Raw genomic sequence first — 18539 nt, 5'->3', positions numbered from 1 at the left:
AGCGATCGGGCGAATCCTTTCGCCGCCGTCCGAATCATGTCACGGTTTCAGCGAGAGCTCCCATTACCTGACTGACCCTCGGCCACCAAACGATCCTCGCTCTTCTCGGCTCCTCTTACGCGCCGCAGGATCGTGATCTAATTACGCGAACGGCTTGCGGCAGCGTCGCTCCGGCGCGGCTGCTATGACTGCTATGACGATCCGCCTCGACATCTCGTCGCGGAATTAGGCCTCGGTGCGTTTTATACAGTCCGAGGTGAGAGCGCATGGGAAATTAATGAGAATGATAAGACGTAGAGATGTGCGAATCAAGAATTTTTATGTCGAATCGAATCGAATCTACGAAATTTCATTCGAATTCGAATCGAATCGAATCATGAAAAAATTTATCATGACTATTAAACATGCACATAATGATGGAAGATTTTAATATGAAAGGGGATATTGATATTGCAATATCATCTTACAGTAAAATATATATTTAAATATTTAAAGTAATTTATAATTAAGTTATTAATTATAAGTTGAGTTAATTACAAGTTAAGGGTTCAAATATACAGGCCCAGATGGCTCGTTTTGCACCTGATGCATGTAAATATAATGCACGTTAATATATTTTATTCGTAATTGAATCTTCGATTCGAAATTTTCGAATTATTCGGATTCGAATCATAGGAATTCGGATTCGAATCGAATCGAATTACATCATTAGATTCGATTCGATTCGATTCGAATTCGAATAGTTCGCACATCTCTAATAAGACGTTAATTTTCCTCGCTATTTTTCTACTCTTCTTTCTTGGAGAAGATTAATTTTTATCAATTCGTCGTTCGTTGATTAAACGTATCGCGATGATGCGAATTTGACAGAACGCTTAAAGGTGACTCATTCTCGGTCGGGAGACCGAGCCAAAGTTCATTTCTTTGACATATCGCTTGTCCTCGATGGAAACATCGCGTCATCGATCGCAGGAGTGAACAAAGAGGTGCCTGAAAGCGAATCTCCGTCGCGCTCTTCAAAAGGGAGCACCGCTCAGAGTCAAGCGACTCGATCGAGAGCTCGCGAAAGTTATTTGTCGGACGGCGGTCGTGGCGCGGCGCGGCGGATACGACACGCATCGGCGGTAATTTCAACGCTCGCTAAACGGAGGCGACGCGTAGACGCGCGGTGCGTAAGCGCGCAGCAATTTTTCGAAGAACGGCGTTTCATTACCCTAAACGCATCCACCGTCGCGGAATAGACCGGTGGAGACAGGCAGCGGAGCGGGCAGGGTGCCGGAAACCGAGCGAGAAGGGTTGGGGTCGTGCACGAGAGCGGATGGCGACGGCGACAGCCGGCTGGCAGGCAGAGCCTCGTCGTCGCCGTCGAACGGACGGACGGACGGACGGATGAACGAACGAACAAACGGATGAGCGAGCGAGTGAGCGAGCGAGCGAGCGAGCGAACAAACGAACGAACGAACGAACGAACGAACGAACGACGACGATGAAACGACGACTGGCTCTCCCCCGTGCAGACAGACGAAACCGTGCGGGAGAGAGAAGGACAGAGAGAGACAGCCAGGCGCCGATTCCAGCGACCGGCCGGCGCTAACCACGACGCCAAGCGTGGAGCGGCGTCGCCGACGTCGCCGCCGCCATCGGCTGCGAGCGACGACGACGAAGACGACGGCGACGGTGATGGTAACGACGACGACGACGACGACGACGACGACGACGACGACGACGACGACGGTGATGTCGACGACGACGACGACGACGACGACGACGACGACGACGACGACGACGACGACAACGACGAAGACGACCACCACCAATGTAAGAATACTTCTTCTGGCACCGCCATGACGACGAGGCGGTCGAGAGGGTGGGACGCGTCCCAGTCGTCGGACGCCAAGCCGGGGGACGCCTCGTCGCCTACCCTCGACCCCTCTTTCCCACTCTTTCACGATGCACTCACACCCTCGCTCTGCCCCTCTACGATATTGTCATCCGAAATCCCCGATGTCAATAGCGCCATCGAGCTCCATACGAGAATAATTGACGGAGGAACCGAACGACGAGGCGTCTTGTTTGTCCGAGACGGTGGTCGGCTGCAAATTAGTAGGGGTTGTTTCCCCTCGAGCGCGCCACGACCTCGTCGCGCCCTACGACGCGTCCGTCGACTCGAATTCTCTTTGATACGCGCGCGTGAATCTCTCTCGCGGGATCTCGGATACAACTTTCTGCAGGACAACTTTATCCGCCAGATAGCTTTGCATTCGCTGCTAGGTAACGCCTGCCATTTTGATTTGTAACTTTAGAGCTCCTAATTATACGTCGATACGTTCGATCGTTTGGTGATTTTGCAACGGTGATACATACGGTGAGGCCACGTGTCAAACGTCTTTGTTCTTCCCGCGTGTGTACGATGCGGTCTTTTACGTTGCAAACTCCGGGATTTCTGAATAATACAGTCGAGTCGTCGTCGTCGTCGTCGTTGAATGATCAACGATCGTGATGCACGCTGACACGACGCGAGTGACTAAAAATTAATTAGTATGCGCAGCAATTCGCATTCGCACTCCCATTCTTTCGTCTTTTGTCTCGTCAAGCGGCCGCGCATCAGTCGAGCTCACGGCGCCGTACTTAATCCGCCGCAAACAGCAAAACCCTATAATTTCCCGCTGATCGCGCGCACTTTACAAAGGGAAGTCGAGGAAATCCCGACGCGCGATCGCAATCACCGCGCTCCTAGATCCAGGACGATAACTCATTTTTTTTGGATGGGGGTCGGTATAGACGGCGCCTGTGTGGATAGAGAGAGAGAGGGAGAGAAAGAGAGAGAGAGAGAGAGAGAGAGAGAGACACCCTTCCCTCTTTCCTGTTCTTCCTCACCCCTCGTTTCTGTACCCGCCGTTTTAACCCATGCCAGAGAGAGCGCCTACCCCCCGGCAACATCCGCGAAAAGTACAAGCGACCGGCATCGGTGGCGAGGGGGTGAGAAACGGAGGACGACTACGACGGCTCCAGCGTGGGGCGCCAAGTGTTTTGATGCTTGTTATGCGAAGGGGAACTTGATAAACAACGGGATGGAGGAACGGAGCCGGCGGAGCCGGACCCGGGATCATCACCGTCGCCCTCCGCCCACCGCCACAGTGGAACGGACGTCCGACCGACCGACCGACTGGCTGCGCCCGTGTCATTACGAAAGAATTGATGTCCTGACACTACGGCGTCATTCCGTTTTTCTAACTTGTTGTCCTGAACGCGAGTCCCGGAGGAAAGGGGGAGAGAGCGAGAGAGCGAGAGAGCGAGAGAGAGAGAGAGAGAGAGAGAGAGAGAGAGAGAGAGAGTGAGTGAGGGGCGTCCGTTCGTGTCGTTAGCGACGGTGCCGGGGCGCCGGAGACGCGGTTTTCGAGCGTCCCGCGATATCGGAAATTTCGGGTCATGGCGCACAGACTCGAGCAGAAGTGTCACCGTCGAGACTTCGAAGCCGTTCTCTTCGTCCTCCTTCGCCCAGGAGGATACGCGGACTTAACAGCGTGTGGCACGCACGTGTTGGCGTGCGTCGCGGCGTCAGTCATTTTCCACACTCGCTCTTCGTAAATAATTCGGCGGGCGAGCTGCGTCCGCATGGAAGGTGAAGTGAGGTCGTTTGAAGAAGATAAACCGCGCTCTCGAGTATTTCTTTCCTGCCAAATATGTTGAGAATCTGTTGATGACCGTCCAAACGTGTCGATTAGTTTCGCTCGCGATCCGCGACCTTTGTCCTTGAGACTTCCGTGCCGCGCGACTCGCGTGAAGCTAAGTTATCGTCCTGAAATTGAGCCTTTATGATATCTCGCATCGAAATGAATGCGAGACGCGCCAGTTTCCTTTTTCTCTTCTTTGAGACTTCTTTGAGAATTTGACGCGAAGAATTTTGTAAGAACGCACGCGAGATTCCGAGAAAGCCAGAAACACTAATGATCGTTTCCGCTACGTTTCACCTCGTTCTCGTCGTTATCCGCGTTCCTCTCTTACAGTACAATCCGCGAAGAGGGAGGAAGATTTAAGTGTACATACTTGACGGAAATAGAGCTGAGCTTCGCGCAGCAACGCGACGAAAACGAGAACGGTACCGGTGTTTACTCGCTTCCCGCTATTAAGGCGCAGGAAGTCTCGCTCGCTCGCTCGTGCGTCGCGACCGACCGTTTAATTCGCGCATCGTAAAGCACCAGCATCAAGGATACACATCGAATCCAGGAATCACCCTTAATGTCTCTCGGATCACATCGCATTTGCGCGACTTGCAGACATCGATCGGGACGCGACGAAGGACGAAAATAATCTCGTCGCCGCTAAAGTCGCTCGATCGATCAAATCCGCCTCTCGAGTCGAGTATGAACATTAAGGAATCGATCAAGGAAACAATTATATAAAGAAACGAGAGTGCACATTGCTTGATTAAAATGACTCAAACGACGATAATTGATTGTTAATTTCATGACAGTATATACAGCATCTGCCAAGCTGAAGGGAGGAGAAACAATCAGCGCGTAGTAAGGAGCGATAATTCTCGAGCGATAAATGTGCTCTACAGCGCCGAAGAGAAATGCAGCAGGTAAGGAACTGCTTATCAATTAACGATCACGTTCAGAAAGAATTGTGGAGATTGGCGGACAAAAAGTTCAAGCGACGACACAAAGTACGCTCTCGCAGTAAGGCCTCCGATATTTTCGAAACGGCGATCAATTATTCACCCCGAACTACTAGCCGAGTTCTCCCGGCATCAGAACTTGCTTGATGGAGATTACGTAATCGACCACAAGCTATCCGACTATAGCACCCCGACTCTAATCCTCGGCGACGCAAGGCAGAGTCGACGCTGCTCTTCCGGCTTCTCGGGCGCGAAATATCGAGCAACGAAGGGACATGACGCCGTCGCCGCCACCGCCGCCGCCGTCGCCGTCGCCGCCGTCGCCGTCGCCGCCGTCGCCGCCGCCGCTGCAAATGACATTGTTTATCCGGCGCGAGAGCAAGAAGAGACGCCCGAAACATATATATATATATATATATATATACCGGAGTCGTCGTCATCGTCGTCGTCGTCGTCGTCGTCGTCGGCGACGGCGGCGGCGGTCGTTTGGCTTGACTCGGTCAAGCACCCTGGTGTGTGTAGCAGTCTCAACGTCCTCGTTGGCCATGCATGCGCGCCAGCCAGAAACTACCCCGCTCGCTCTCGCCGACGTCCGCCGCCACTACGGTGCCCGGCGTCGTTCCCGTGCGCGCACGTGTGCATACATACATACATACATACATACACGTGCATAAAGTACACATAAAAGCGACGCCGTTCGCACGTGTGGCCCTCCTCATGTGTGCGAGTCCGTATGCATGTACGTGTATCGGACGACGGGGAGCGCGAGCGTATCCGCCGCCACTGCCGCCGTCGCCGCCGTCGCCGGCGGCGAGTGGCGTCAGGAGCCGCGTCGCCACGTTACTGGCGCGCCGCCGCTCGCCGTGTCGCCGCGGATTCGCGCCGCGCCGCGTCGCGTCGCGTCGCATCGCGTCGCGTCGCGTCGCGCCACTACGCGCGCCGGCAACACAGCGGCCGCCCTTAGAGACGAGAGGAGACGACGACGACGACGACGACGACGACGACGATGGCCGCAGGGGTGAGCAGAGACGACCCGACCGCCGGCTCCAGTCGTCCGCACGGCGCGGACGCTTCAGCACGCGCTACATATTGCGCGACTCTCGTGATCGCGGCCAGTCGACGCTTGGCGATCCGGAGAGTCGTGTCGGGTGCTGCGTTGGCTGATCGCGCGAGACTCGTCTTCCGCACCGCCAACGTGAGCGCGCATCGAGCCTCTTCCTCGTCGAGGGCTCTCTGCGCCTCGAATGGGAGATTGCACAAGGAGCAATTTCGACGGCGGACTCCGCCGAAGAAGCGCGCGTTCATTGAAAAGCGAGCTTTCTCCGCTATTCCGCGGCGTCTTCCCGGGCGCTTTCGGCTTTCGAGCCGAGCCAATTTCACTCGCTCGCCGCCGGTTTCTCCTTCTCTCTTTCTCTCTCTCTCTCTCTCTCTCTCTCTCTCTCTCTCTCTCTTTCTATCTGTCTCTCTACTCTGGCCTTCTCACGCCAAGTTACTGAGTGCAAAAGGTTTTTGATACCGCTGTTTTTCGCCGATGGAACTTAAAATCCAAGTTAATCGACACTCTTTTCGACGCCAAAGTTGTACCTCGATGCTCGTCTTATCGGAGAAAGGATACACGAACGATCGGACATAGGGTAAACTGATGTATTTTCTCGAATACTAAATGTAAATAATTCGCTATTTGTCAATTACGCTACGAGTTGATCGCTCCGCGAGAGTTTCTTTGTGTGCGCAACTCAAGATATACCCCGCATGAAGAGAACTCGGACTGATTATAGGAAAAATATCGACATGTGTTTCAGATATGTGTGCCTCGTTAGATCGGCGGGATAACGAACATATGTAGTAAAATTCAGCGGTGTGCTTTACCCGCGGAGTTCTCCGTGATCCGGCGGCAGAGATCTTGCAGCGACAGCGATAGCGACAGCGACGGCGACGGCGACGGCGACGGCGGTGTTTTGTACGCCGGCGTGGCACGTGCGCGGTATCTCGACCAATAGTGGAAAGTCGGCAACAGGTAAGAGACAACGTGAGTTCAGCGATATTACGGGAACGTCGAGAGAGAAAGAGAGAGAGAGAGAGAGAGAGAGGGAGGGAGAGAGCTAAATGGATGGAAAGTGTGTCCGAAAATGAGAGAAAGAAAAAAAAAACACGCGACTACGGAGAGAATGAAAATTCAGCCATTGTCGTTCTGGCGTCCGCGGATTTCCCTTGTCCCCTCCCCCCCGCCGAGGACACTCAGCGAACGACACGCGATACGGGAGGAGAAAAACGGATATGAGCGAGCACAGATGATTATTGCAACATTATCGTTTAATTGACGAACAGGAGACAGGTTGCCGAAAGGAGAAGGACTCGGGCTCTCCGCGACAGAGGAATAAATATTTCGCTGCGTTTGGGAAGCGATAATTATGCCGAGCATCGTCGTGTTTCTTTCTTCCCTCTTGCGTAATAACCGGCGCATAAATTAACGTCGCCGCGACAACGTCGAATCGCGCGCGATTAGCGAGCGAGCGAGCGAGCGAGCGCGCGCGCATAAAGACGCGATTGCGTCAGGCGCCGATTGCGGAATGCGTTTCGAAGGTGGATCGATGTAATCGTTACCCCGCATAGTTTCCGTCAATCGAGGTGGCATGAGTGGCAGGTGTAAATATAGTAATGCCGCAAGCCGACGCGTAAATATCATCCGCCACGGGAGACTCTATTTTATCCCCATTATCTCCGCGCTGTGATGGACGCGCCGTATTTAGACTTAGCGTGTGTAAATTTAAACGCGCGCGCATATCGCGCCGGCACGGAGTAGCGGCGCATCTCGCGGGAGCGATCGGCCGGGAAACACGTCGCTCCGCGGCGCACGGCTGATTCGTCGTGCCGCCGAAACCTTCCCCAGGTCCAACGGTCATCATCCCCGGTGCCTTCGCAGGATTAGCTATTTGGTTGTCCTAACTGTGCGAGCAAGAGACTTTCTTTCACACTCAAAGCACCCAAGAAGTCAAGGTGGATTTTCTCGGGAAAGTTGCTCAAACTTGTAACGATGCATTTTGTGCTTTTCATCAACGTTGAAGGAAAGCAAAGAAGTAAAAACATTTTTTGCCCTCGGGTCGTTGATCGTCGGTAGTTTTGGCGTTAAACTGTAAACGACTTTACAGAGTGCACGAAGCAGCGGTAAGATCGCCGATTGCATTAACGACGACGCGCTGCGTCCGTCGATCATTGTTCTCGGCCAAGACGACACGCGATGTTATCGTCGAACGCGCCAACGTCGAACCTTGTCGAGTTCAACGTTTAGACGGACGACGCCTTGACGTGGGTGTATCCCACGATACACCTTTTTTTTACGCGAGCCGCCGCCTGCCAGGGAGCGGCGCGTTTACCCACCTCTGGCCGCGCGCCGTGCCGCGAGGTTTTTCCCAGCGTGCGAGCTCCCGGCTCGCACATGCGTCATCTCCGAAAATTCAGTCCCCCGATATCGCGCTCGTGCTTGTCGTGGCGCTTCTCATGGCGACCCCGCGCTCTCGACCATAACAACGGCGCGCCCGAATAGATTACGCCCTACGTCGTACGTAGGGATTTTCAGCCGACGATGTTTCCTCTTCCTCTTTCCCCTCCGTTCATATTCTTCTTTCCGCGTCTCTTCATGTTTGTCCCAAGTACTTTGTCTCGCGTGTAACCTACGTTCTCAGAGAGTGAAGCCTCCAGAATGTTGATAAAAACTACTCTTACCTATCTATCCACCCCCATATTTAATTCGGCATCTATAGAGACGCGAGACCGGGCCCCGATGCGCGCACGGCTAAAGGTGGCGGCGTCGTCTTCGCCGACGATTTCGCTCTCGCGCGAGCGAACCGCCGTCGCCGTCGTCGCCGCTCGCTTGGCCCGAACGCGTGGTGCTCGCCGCGAGAAGGAGGGCCCGGGCGGGTTGCGGCGCGGGCCAAAGAGGTACGGACGGATGCTGGACTGCGGCGGTGCGGAGAGCGGCAGAAGGGGAGCGATCGAGCGAGAGGGGCGCGGCGGGGCACGGAGGGAGGCAGCGGGACGGACAGGCGCCTACGGCGCGGATCCGAGTGGCGCCAGCGCTAACGTAAGCGTCAGCGTTAGCGCCGGTCGCGCGTCCGGACCGGCCGATATCATCCAGGAAGTTACGAGCCGCACCTGTCCCGTCATACCTTCCCCCCCCTCTCGTCTCTCTCCTCCACGTCGCCGGCGCGCTCGCTAGTCCTCGTCGCCGTCGCCGCTGCCGCTTTCGCAGGGCCGTCGTTGCTACGCTCTCGCGCCCACCGACAGACACAACGCCGCTGACGAACGTCGTCGCTCGTCGCAGGTGTTCCGCCGAGCAGCCGCCCGGTCGCCGGCGGTTTCGCGTCGCGCCAAAGTGGAGACTTCCGTTGGCAGCCGTCGTGTCCGGAATGAAAAAAGGGGCGAAAGAGAGAGAGAGAGAGAGAGAGAGAGAGAGAGAGAGAGAGAGAGAGAGAGAGAGAGGCATGATCGGGTGGCCGTATATCCGCTCGGTTTTAGGGAGATCGTCTTCACGAGCCACGAGCTGGCGACGTCGTTCGGAGTTCAATCGAACGACGGCGGTGGTCGTCGACGGGGAAACTGGTTATTGCCGCTGGTTTCTCTTATTACTCTTTGTAATAATCTCGGCGTGTTTTTAACAATGAATTTGAAAGTCTCTGATGAATCTTGGTACCTCGTGTATATTTCTACCTCGCGTTTCTCCTCCTCTCTTTCTGTTTCTCTCTCTCTCTCTCTCTCTCTCTCTCTCTCTCTCTCTCTCTCTAGCGCGAGGCTCAGATTAACTCGAGTTACGCTTTATTGCTGCGACTTAAACGCGCGTATTTCCTCGTGGCAACCACCGGCAGAAATATCTCGAATACGAAGGCGAGGCGAGAGAGCTGGAACTACTACTACTACTATTACTACTACTACCACTACTAGTATTACTACTACTGCCGCTGCTGCTACTGCTGCCACCAGCGCTATTACCATCGGCAGCTTTCCACGCGCGCGTACACACCCGTGCGCTCCGTTTTTATGGAACAATCGTTAATCGTATGCGCGACCACTTGATCGAATATATTTAAATCCCTGACGAGTTAAGTAGGGACATGGCGCCAGCGATGCAGACGATTACGTACCGAGTCCTCGGAGTCCGTCGAGCGTGCAATGCGTCGCGTCGCGTCGTGTTGCGTGCGTCGCGTCGCGACACACTGCCACGGACCTGGCGACCGGGTTTCCCGTTTACAAACGATCGTCGTTAATACCAGCCGAATTTCCATAACCGGCACAAAGCCTCCCGTCCCGCTGACTGACAGGTGTGCGAAACGCTGTTAACACAGCGAGCGCGAACAATGAGGCGCCGTTACGGTCGCGCGTTCGTTTTATCCTTCACAGACTCGGGTCGCATCAACTTTACAATGGACGTACCCCTTTCTCTCGATCTTTCTCTTTTTGACGCTTTTTCTCTGTCATTTGTGAGAGAAATTTTACGAACGCTTCGTAATGTCGGTGGCACGTCCGACGTCTCACTCGTCTAGCGGACGCGTTGAGGACACGCCGGACTGAAATTCGAATCGTTCAACGTCACGTGTGCTTTTCGCGCGGAATACTCTCTAGATTTCTGCGAGTGAAATTCCACTCGGAGAATTAGACCGACAGCCGACTCACTCGATTTCGAGTGACTTTGTTAACACAAAATCACTAGACTGTGGATTATATATACATATATAAAACTGAACAGAGTTATAGTTTCCGTTTGACGAGGTTTAGACAGAGAGAAAGAGATTATTCATTTTGTTCGGAGGACATTCAAGCTCTGATTTTGGCCCTCGTGGACACCTGAAGTGATTATCTAGAATTAATTAGGCTTCGATTGAATTCTCCCTCGCATCCTCGGCGAGACTTCACTTCGAGAGATATTTGGAGAGTGTAATATATATAAATATATATAAATATACACGTTTCTCTCGTGGGATCTGTTTATCGGACGATCAAAGTGTTTACTAGCGTGCGACGAGACTCGTAATAATAATACGCTATTAGCTATAAAGGCTCGTCCAAGTTTTCCGCAACGTTCGACGCAGGTACGCGTAGCAAATATACACACACACACACACACACGCACAATGCAGCACACGGTGATAAACAGCTAGAAGCCCCGAATGATTGGTCATACCACCGACGACACGCGTTCCAACGTGTCGTCTCGGTCCATCGGGGAGTTGCTGAAAAAGATTCCGCCTGCCCCGAGAATAGCCCGAAACGTCTCTGCGCTTCGCGGAAGATGAATTATAGCGGAATCGTGAGCGGGATGCTCGCAAAGCCGCCATCGTCGCCGCCGCCGCCACTGCCGCTTCGAAGAACGACGACGATCGCTCTCTCGCTCGGAATTTGGAGCGTTGACATCGGCGCCGACGGTCTCCTACATAGAGAGTTTCAGAGAGACACTTCATGTCTCTCTCTCTCTCTCTCTCCCTCTCTTTCCCTCTATCTATCTCGGAGCGCTTTTCGATATCCGCCCGTGCCCTCCGGTCGAGTAAAATTAACGCGAAACGCGCCGTTTTTTAATGCGTTCGCCGCCGCGTTAATTTCCGTTTGATCGCTTTGAAAGCTCCGTCGACGACCGATTCACCGGAGATACGGTGAAGAGACGTAATTTCGGTAATGAGCGTACATCCTTCACTCGTAATCGAGGTCATATCACTTGGGTATTTTTGCGTCGACGATGGAACTTTTCTAGATAAATAACTACAAACAGCAAATTTCTATCTGCTCTATTTTTTTGCTAATTTAACGCGATTATGAATCAGCGCGCGTAGACGGGGTCAATCGTACTTTGCATGTAACTTTTCTGTGTTTCTTTTTTTTTTTTTTTTTTTCGGATACGATAATATCACAGCGCCCCGGTCGCCGACGGTAACCGCCACGGTATTCAACGCGCTAATCGCGAGGCATTACGACACACGAGAGACGATGTTGTTTCCTTCTTTTTCCTTCCTTTTTTTTTCCATTCGCAATTGAAACTACAGAACTCGGGTACGCGTTTCTCGCGCGGTCGGAGGATAATTATGATAACATATACGAACGAGCACAAATGAGAAACGAGTAGGATCCGCGATATACCCACTTGCCGTTCGTAATCTCGCGGCGCGGCGCGGCGGTTAATGGCGACGCGGCAAAAATGCCGCAGCTGAAAATGTTTTCCATGCGAGAGAGGCGGCCGCTCCCTCGTTTGTGCGCGGCGTGACAACGTCAGCGCGTCGTCAATCATCATATACCTCTCTGCCTTGTCGCGGTCTCGGCGCCGCCGAGAGAGAGAGAGAGGGAGAGGAGAGAGAGAGGGAGAGAGAGAGAGAGAGGGAGGGAGAGGAGAGAGAGAGAGAGAGAGAGAGAGAGAGAGAGAGAGAGAGAGAAAGAGCGGGTATTCTCGGAAAGTGTCGGAGACGCGCGCTCGTCAGCGTGCTCGCGCATTTTTTCCGCTTCTCACGCGTCTCGCAAATTGGTCGCGGGGTCGCCGCTGAAATTTCAATTATCTATCCGTCGGGTAGAGAACGTCGCGGGCTCGTGGATCGCGATCGATTAGTCGCCGCCGCCGCCGCCGCCGCCGCCGTCGATGGGGAATCCCGGACTCGGCCCGGCCGGATCGCGAATACGCGAGAGTGCGCGCGTTAATCTCCGAGCCGGCTCGGAAAGCACGTCGTTCAGCGGCGGTAATTGGCGGCGGGCTGCTTTACCGGCCCGTTCATTAATAATCTTCGGTTGCGACGAGGCCTGCAAAGAGGAAGGAGGTTGCGCGCGAGTGACACAACGAGCGAGCGAGCGAGCTCGGTCGAAACGAAAGGTGACATCACGACCTTTCGGGAAGAGACGACCCTCGTCTCATTCTATTTGCGCGAGCTCGGCATTCCTATCGCGCTGCATTGTTTCGAGCGGGCGCCGGTGCTTATGCCGCGACGGCGTCGCTCGTCCCCACGCGGCTCGCGCGATCCGCGGCTCGGCGATGTCCATTTTAAGAACGAGCGTAATGCACGCACGAGCACACGACATACACGTGCACGCGGATTTTATATGGATACTACGACCCGTCGACGAGCGGTGCTTTTTTTTCTAACTGTTATGTGGTTCGTTTGAAAAATCCAACTGTCCAACTGGCGATCAGATAATTTAGAAGAGATCGCGCCTACGAGCCGTTCGTTCTAAGAAGAGTCGCTCATTCGTCCCGATTGCGGAGACGTAGCAATTATGCAATACGGTGATTACTTAAGGACACACGCGCCTCGCGAGCTCTGGGCAGTTTTGTAAACAGCCCCGGCGATTATTTCGTTCGCGCTGTCGGAAGCGGAATTTTTTCGGTATCGACGGAATTTCGGTATTCCGTCGAGTAGCACGACGTTCGAGCATTCCTCGGCGCCATCGGTTGCGATATGTCAAGAATGGCGCCACACGCTCCGCGGAGCGGTGGCGGGCATGCGAGTAATTTTCACGTTTAGAAATAGAACAAAATAAAAGTACGATCGCGCGCGCGATCCTGCGCCGTTTCGCGTGCTTCGCTCGCGTCTCGAACTCGAGTCTCGCAGAAACGTACGCGTACGCGTAATTGCCGTCGACTAACTAAATGATGATTCATTGATCACTGCAAAGACGAAATTTCAATTAAATCACCCTCGCGCGCACACACACACACACATACACACGCACACACACATACATATTAGCCAGACAATCGTGAAGAGCAGAGAAGTATCAGAACTTTTGTACTCATTCAATAATTTCTAATTTAATTCAGCGTTGGTAAGGATACCTCGGAACAAAATAATAACACGATTATCCCTCCAAAATTGCATTTACGGCACAAAGAGGCTGTCATTGCGGCCAAAGGGTTTCAGTCGTTTCTCTCTCTTCCCTTCCTCCTCTCTCTCTCTCTCTCTCTCTCTCTCTCTCTCTCTCTCTCTCGCTTGCTCTCACGGTAAAATCTATATTCGTCAAAGGAAACGCGACTGCTGAAAGGCGCCTTGTATCCTCGAGAGCGGGAATAATTCGTGCGTCCCGTTACGGATATACGGACAAACGAATACTCTCCACCTCATCCGGAGTCTCTCTCTCTCTCTCTCCCTTCCTCTCTCTTCTTTCCTAGCGTGCGGACTAAACGAGATCTTTTTGTTCGGAACGTCCGTATACCTTGGGCTAGGGCCGCCTTGATCGACATTTAATTGGACCGAGACATCGAGGCACCGAGAACGCGGACGGCCCTGAAGAATTTACCGCGAGCTTTACCGGCCGGACGAGCGAGAGGGGAGAGCGAGGAACGAGAGCGTGGGACGAGGAGGAGCGCGGGACGGGAAGGTAAGGGCGGAAAGGAATCGGAGAGAGACGGACAGCGTTCGCGGAGGCCAGGCGTCTGATTACTAGCCAGCGCAGGACGCCAGACGTACATAACTAAATAACTTCCTAAATTCTATATCATTTCGGAGCAGGCTCCGACGGTGAAATAACGCGTCTAGACCCTCGTCGCGACCCGTCGCGAGAAGAGAGACAGAGAGGGGACCCGAATGGGTTAGAGACACTCGCGCGTCGGAATCTGGCGGAATTTGTGACTGCTATTTTGCACGATTCGCAGAGATTAAGGGTCAAAAAGTACGATGCCGGTTGTATTATTTTTTATACAATGTAACATCTCGCTAATATTTTTACTGCTAATATTTTACTGCTATGTCGCACAATTTTCATGTCATTGCGTACAAAAATATCAAGACAGTACAGGAATGTATGATAATCATATCAATATTTTATATCGTACATTCCATGTTATAGCAAATATATATAATCCCATATCTAATCCCATATCGAATATTTTATATTTTATCGCATTTATAAAATGTGTCGTAGTATATTATGCGTGATTTGTCCAGATTGTCCAGTAAGAATGATTGAATTTACGATTCGGCCTGCAGAAGCTCGGGTCGAGAGTTACATTATTAAAATATTATTAAAAATTAGATCACTCGCGCGGACGCATATGCCCAGACGGTGATGCTGCGCACCGCTTAGCGCGTCTCAAGTTCACAAAGCGGCTTCACGTCGAGTCGCGGTGTGCGCGGTTAAAAACTACGCGCGTTGCGACGCGCGAATTATGCGTCGCATAAATATCTAACGTCATTTACTATTTTAAGGCAGGCGATTGTGGAACGATATATCGAGATAGTCGGGCTATGTACGCGCGCCGTATAAACCGCGCGACTTTGTCTCTGTTATTTTAATTGTCACTGCGCGAACCGCGTCTTCCGTTTCTCGTCATTTCCGACCGAATAACGTCTGCCTGCGTGTCGGAGTCATGCAGAGCGCACTCTTGCGCGAGGAAATCTTATCCGACTAGACTGGAATGCTGATTTTCATGGAATCTCGATACGATCGCGCTTCCACAAACGTCGTGACCGATACGGAATATCGCGAGACCGCGGCGATCCGCGTGTTACGCTATATTACGACGGCGTTTCGACGAGGAAAAACGAAATTACAGACTCCCGTAACCATAAAGTCGTCGCCGGACGGGCGCTGGGACTGGGCGAGGCTATATGCAGCCTATTACAAAATTTCGTCCGCGGGATCGCGAAACGGGTTTCTAAAATTAGAAAATTTACGAGCGACGATCCTTTCGGCTCCGCGCGCGCGCGCTGGTATGCTATTCGTGATCCTTTTTCAGTGTTTCGACATATACCTGGCTCGCCATGCTCTAGTGTCGACCGACGCCGCTGCGATCCAAATTGAACGCGCTGCGGCGCTTCTCTTTCGAGCAAGCATAAACTGCGCATTTTTATGCGTTATTATAAGCAGCGGCCGATGCGACGCGCCGATACAGCGCCAAGTCAACGGCCGAGCGAGCAGGAGCAGAGGACGCGCAGGATCTCACACACCTGCCGGAGCGAAATTTTTCCGAGTTCAACGCTCGGCCGGCCGGTCGGTCGGTTGTCTGGTTGTCGTCACCTCCGAAAATTTAATCTCTGAATTTTCGCTCGACCTTGGTCTCGAAGGTCCCTCGTAGCTCTCGTCGCGACGCGAGGATGACGTCAGCGCGCACGCCGCTCATCGAGCTTTTTCACGAGCGAGTCAACGAGTAGACAGCACGCCGTTACTTCCGGCCCGACAATAGAATGTTGAATTTTCTTCCCTGACAATAGGCTGACGTTGCGATAACCGCGCATTATTGCCGCGCGATTGTAATATGGCGTGGCAATAAATTAAAATTGTAACAGGGCACGCGTCCGATGCGTCGTGCGCATTAATGTGCGCTGCAATACATAGATCTCCTCTCGAAAACAATTCTCCGAACGACAACGCAACATTATCTGCCCGAGCTGAAGATAAAGTCGAAGCGGAAGTTTTTCCCGACGCTCGGACGAGGAGATCGCCGTCGAAAGTTAAACTACCACTAACTCCCGGCCGATTCGGTCAGTCTTCTATGATGACTTCTACGACTCACAACGTGAATTTTACGCTTCACCACGCTTCTGACGTCAAATGTTAATATTATTTCAATAAAAAGGCAAGCACGCCGTCAATTTCTGTTGCAGACCGGACTGGATCTGCGTCAACGAGTGCGGGCGACAAGGATCTTCGGAGCTTTGTGAGTAATTGATGATATATTTATGTCACTGGTCATTTCAAAAACTAACGCGCTCGAAACGATGTCTTTACCTTCACGAATATTTCGTGTATTGCGCTCTATTGTTTAACAACGATGCACTTACCTTCGATGCATCCAGCGACAATAATTCCGTAGACGCGCTTCCGTTAGTTCCGAAAGGCGGGATATGACGCGACCTAACCTCTACGACACGAAAATCGCGCGGCACCTCGCTCGACCGCCGATTTCACGCGATTCATCCACTTTCGACGACTTCCACATCATCACGGATGCACGACATTCACTACCGGCACTCCTGGCCCACGATCATTCGAGCGCGAAACTCGCTTTCAGCGAGCCGGGGTCGCGAAAAAATTCGGAGCGTCCTTCCGATGAAACGATGAAAAAGGAACGGCACGCACCTTAACTAACTATGCTATTAAGTTCGTTCGCGTTACTTGCACTTTTGACACTTTTATATCTGATGCCGGTTGCACGTCGAACGCGATGAACGATAACCAATGAGAACTCTTCTTCCTAAAGAGAGGCGGCCAGGGTGCAACGTGAAGTGTAAAAGTGTCAAAAGTGCAAGCAATTCAAATCTAACGTAGACGCGTAGACGCATATTGCGATTCTCGATATCGCACTTTACTCGGTACCTCCGCGACCGGCTGCCACCACCCTCGTCCCCGCGAGAGATACGTTTTGATGGCTGTTGAGCGGTATTTTGCCACGATGAATGCACGGGACTTACTTTCGACACGCTTGGCGACGGTCATTCGTGGAAGCGGCTGCTTCTCGCTGAGTCCGGAACGTAGAAGGCGGGTATCTAACCTCCACGACACGGCAATCACCTCTGGACAACCCTGTTCCACGAGGTATGCTTTAGCGGGGCCGTTTGGGCGCATTTTGCATACGCCGGGTGCGTGAAACTTGTTCCCGACATTCCCGACGATGACAATTCGAGCGCGGGGAGTCTCCGCCGGCGAGTCAAAAGCGCAAAGGCCGACGATTCGTACCGTTAATTACCGCGACACGCGATCGCGATCGCGCTGTATTTTACTCGTCAACATGGCGACATGTTCGATACCTCGTGACGATTATCGCACGACGTCACGTCACTTCATGTAGTTCCGCCATGTAGGTTTCGTCTTGAATCGCGATCGGTACGCACTTGCAGCGTCCTTTTTGCACGTCGAAGGTGCGTCCCACGCGCGAACGAGTGATGGCGAGCGTCGAGAATCGAGCGCGATTACATTATCCGTACGTATGGCAAGTATAGAGACTAGGTCTTTCAGAGGTAGATACGTGTGTGCAGGGGATCGTCGCGCGTATATAGGTTAAGACCAGAGATGTGCGAATCAAGAATTTTTATGTCGAATCGAATCTCATTTTTTAAATTCAAATTCGAATCGAATCGAATCCATGAAATTTCATTCGAATTCGAATCAAATCGAATCGAACCGTTACAAAATTTAACATGAATATTAAACGTGCAAATAATGATGGAAGATTTTAATATGAAAGGGAATATTGATAATATTGTAATATCATCTTAAAGTGAAGTATATATTTAAATATTTAAAGTAATTTATAATTAAGTTATTAATTTTAAGTTAGGTTAATTACGGTAATTAAACATTATTAATTAATAATTAATTAATATATAAGTTAAGGGTTCAAATACACAGGCCCAGATGGCCCGTTTTATAACTGATACGCACAAACGCTAATATATTTGATTCGTATTCGAATCTTCGCGATTCGAGATTTTCGAATTATTCGGATTCGAATCATAGGGATTCGGATTCGAATAGTTCGCACATCTCTAGTTAAGACGGACCAGTCGATTTCGTCCGGTGTATCCTTTCCGCGAATTCGGCAAGTCCGAGCACGAATTCGGAGTTTTATCGACGAATTCAACATTCGCGTCATATAAAGATACACGATGGGCACCGTCCTTGATGCGACTTTCGTCCGTTTCGCGACGCCGAGTACATGCAAATTCCCGCTGATTAAGTTCTCTCCGGTTGAGTCTCCGGCGCGTTTCGAACTGCGTCGCCGACGAGAGAAATGCGTCGGGAACGCTTAATGTACGCAACGTGTAACTGCGAGAAGTAAGCGTAAGGTTGCCATTTCCGTGCGTGATTGAACGGCGAAAATCGGCAAAAATCGGCGAGTCCATATCGCGGTGTAATAGTGTTAATGGCGCAAATGTCGCGCCGTGCCGTTCGAAAAACAGCGCGCTCCCGGCGACGCGACCCGGTCCCCGGCGTCTCCCGGCCATTTCCTTTGTCA

At 52.2% G+C, this 18539-nt stretch overlaps 1 protein-coding gene across 3 annotated transcripts in view; it reads left to right on the top strand.

The window, feature by feature from the left end:
* The first annotated feature begins 5653 nt into the window (after nucleotides 1-5653).
* The window catches only part of LOC112590148 (mothers against decapentaplegic homolog 7-like), a 37578-nt gene continuing 24692 nt past the window's right edge, over nucleotides 5654-18539 (top strand). The window contains exons 1-4 of one of the 3 annotated variants that reach the window (XM_025305938.1): nucleotides 5654-6255; nucleotides 6424-6638; nucleotides 13755-13963; nucleotides 16189-16241. The gene's annotated coding sequence lies outside the window, so the exon portion shown is untranslated. Of the gene's footprint in view, nucleotides 6256-6423; nucleotides 6639-13589; nucleotides 13964-16188; nucleotides 16242-18539 lie in introns of those variants that run through there. The other 2 variants (XM_025305939.1, XM_025305940.1) reach the window with 2 other exon arrangements.

This window comes from Harpegnathos saltator, unplaced genomic scaffold (assembly GCF_003227715.2).
Source record: "Harpegnathos saltator strain DR-91 unplaced genomic scaffold, Hsal_v8.6 scaffold726, whole genome shotgun sequence".
Classification (NCBI taxonomy): domain Eukaryota; kingdom Metazoa; phylum Arthropoda; class Insecta; order Hymenoptera; family Formicidae; genus Harpegnathos; species Harpegnathos saltator.
This window is presented reverse-complemented; position numbering and strand designations above follow the sequence as displayed.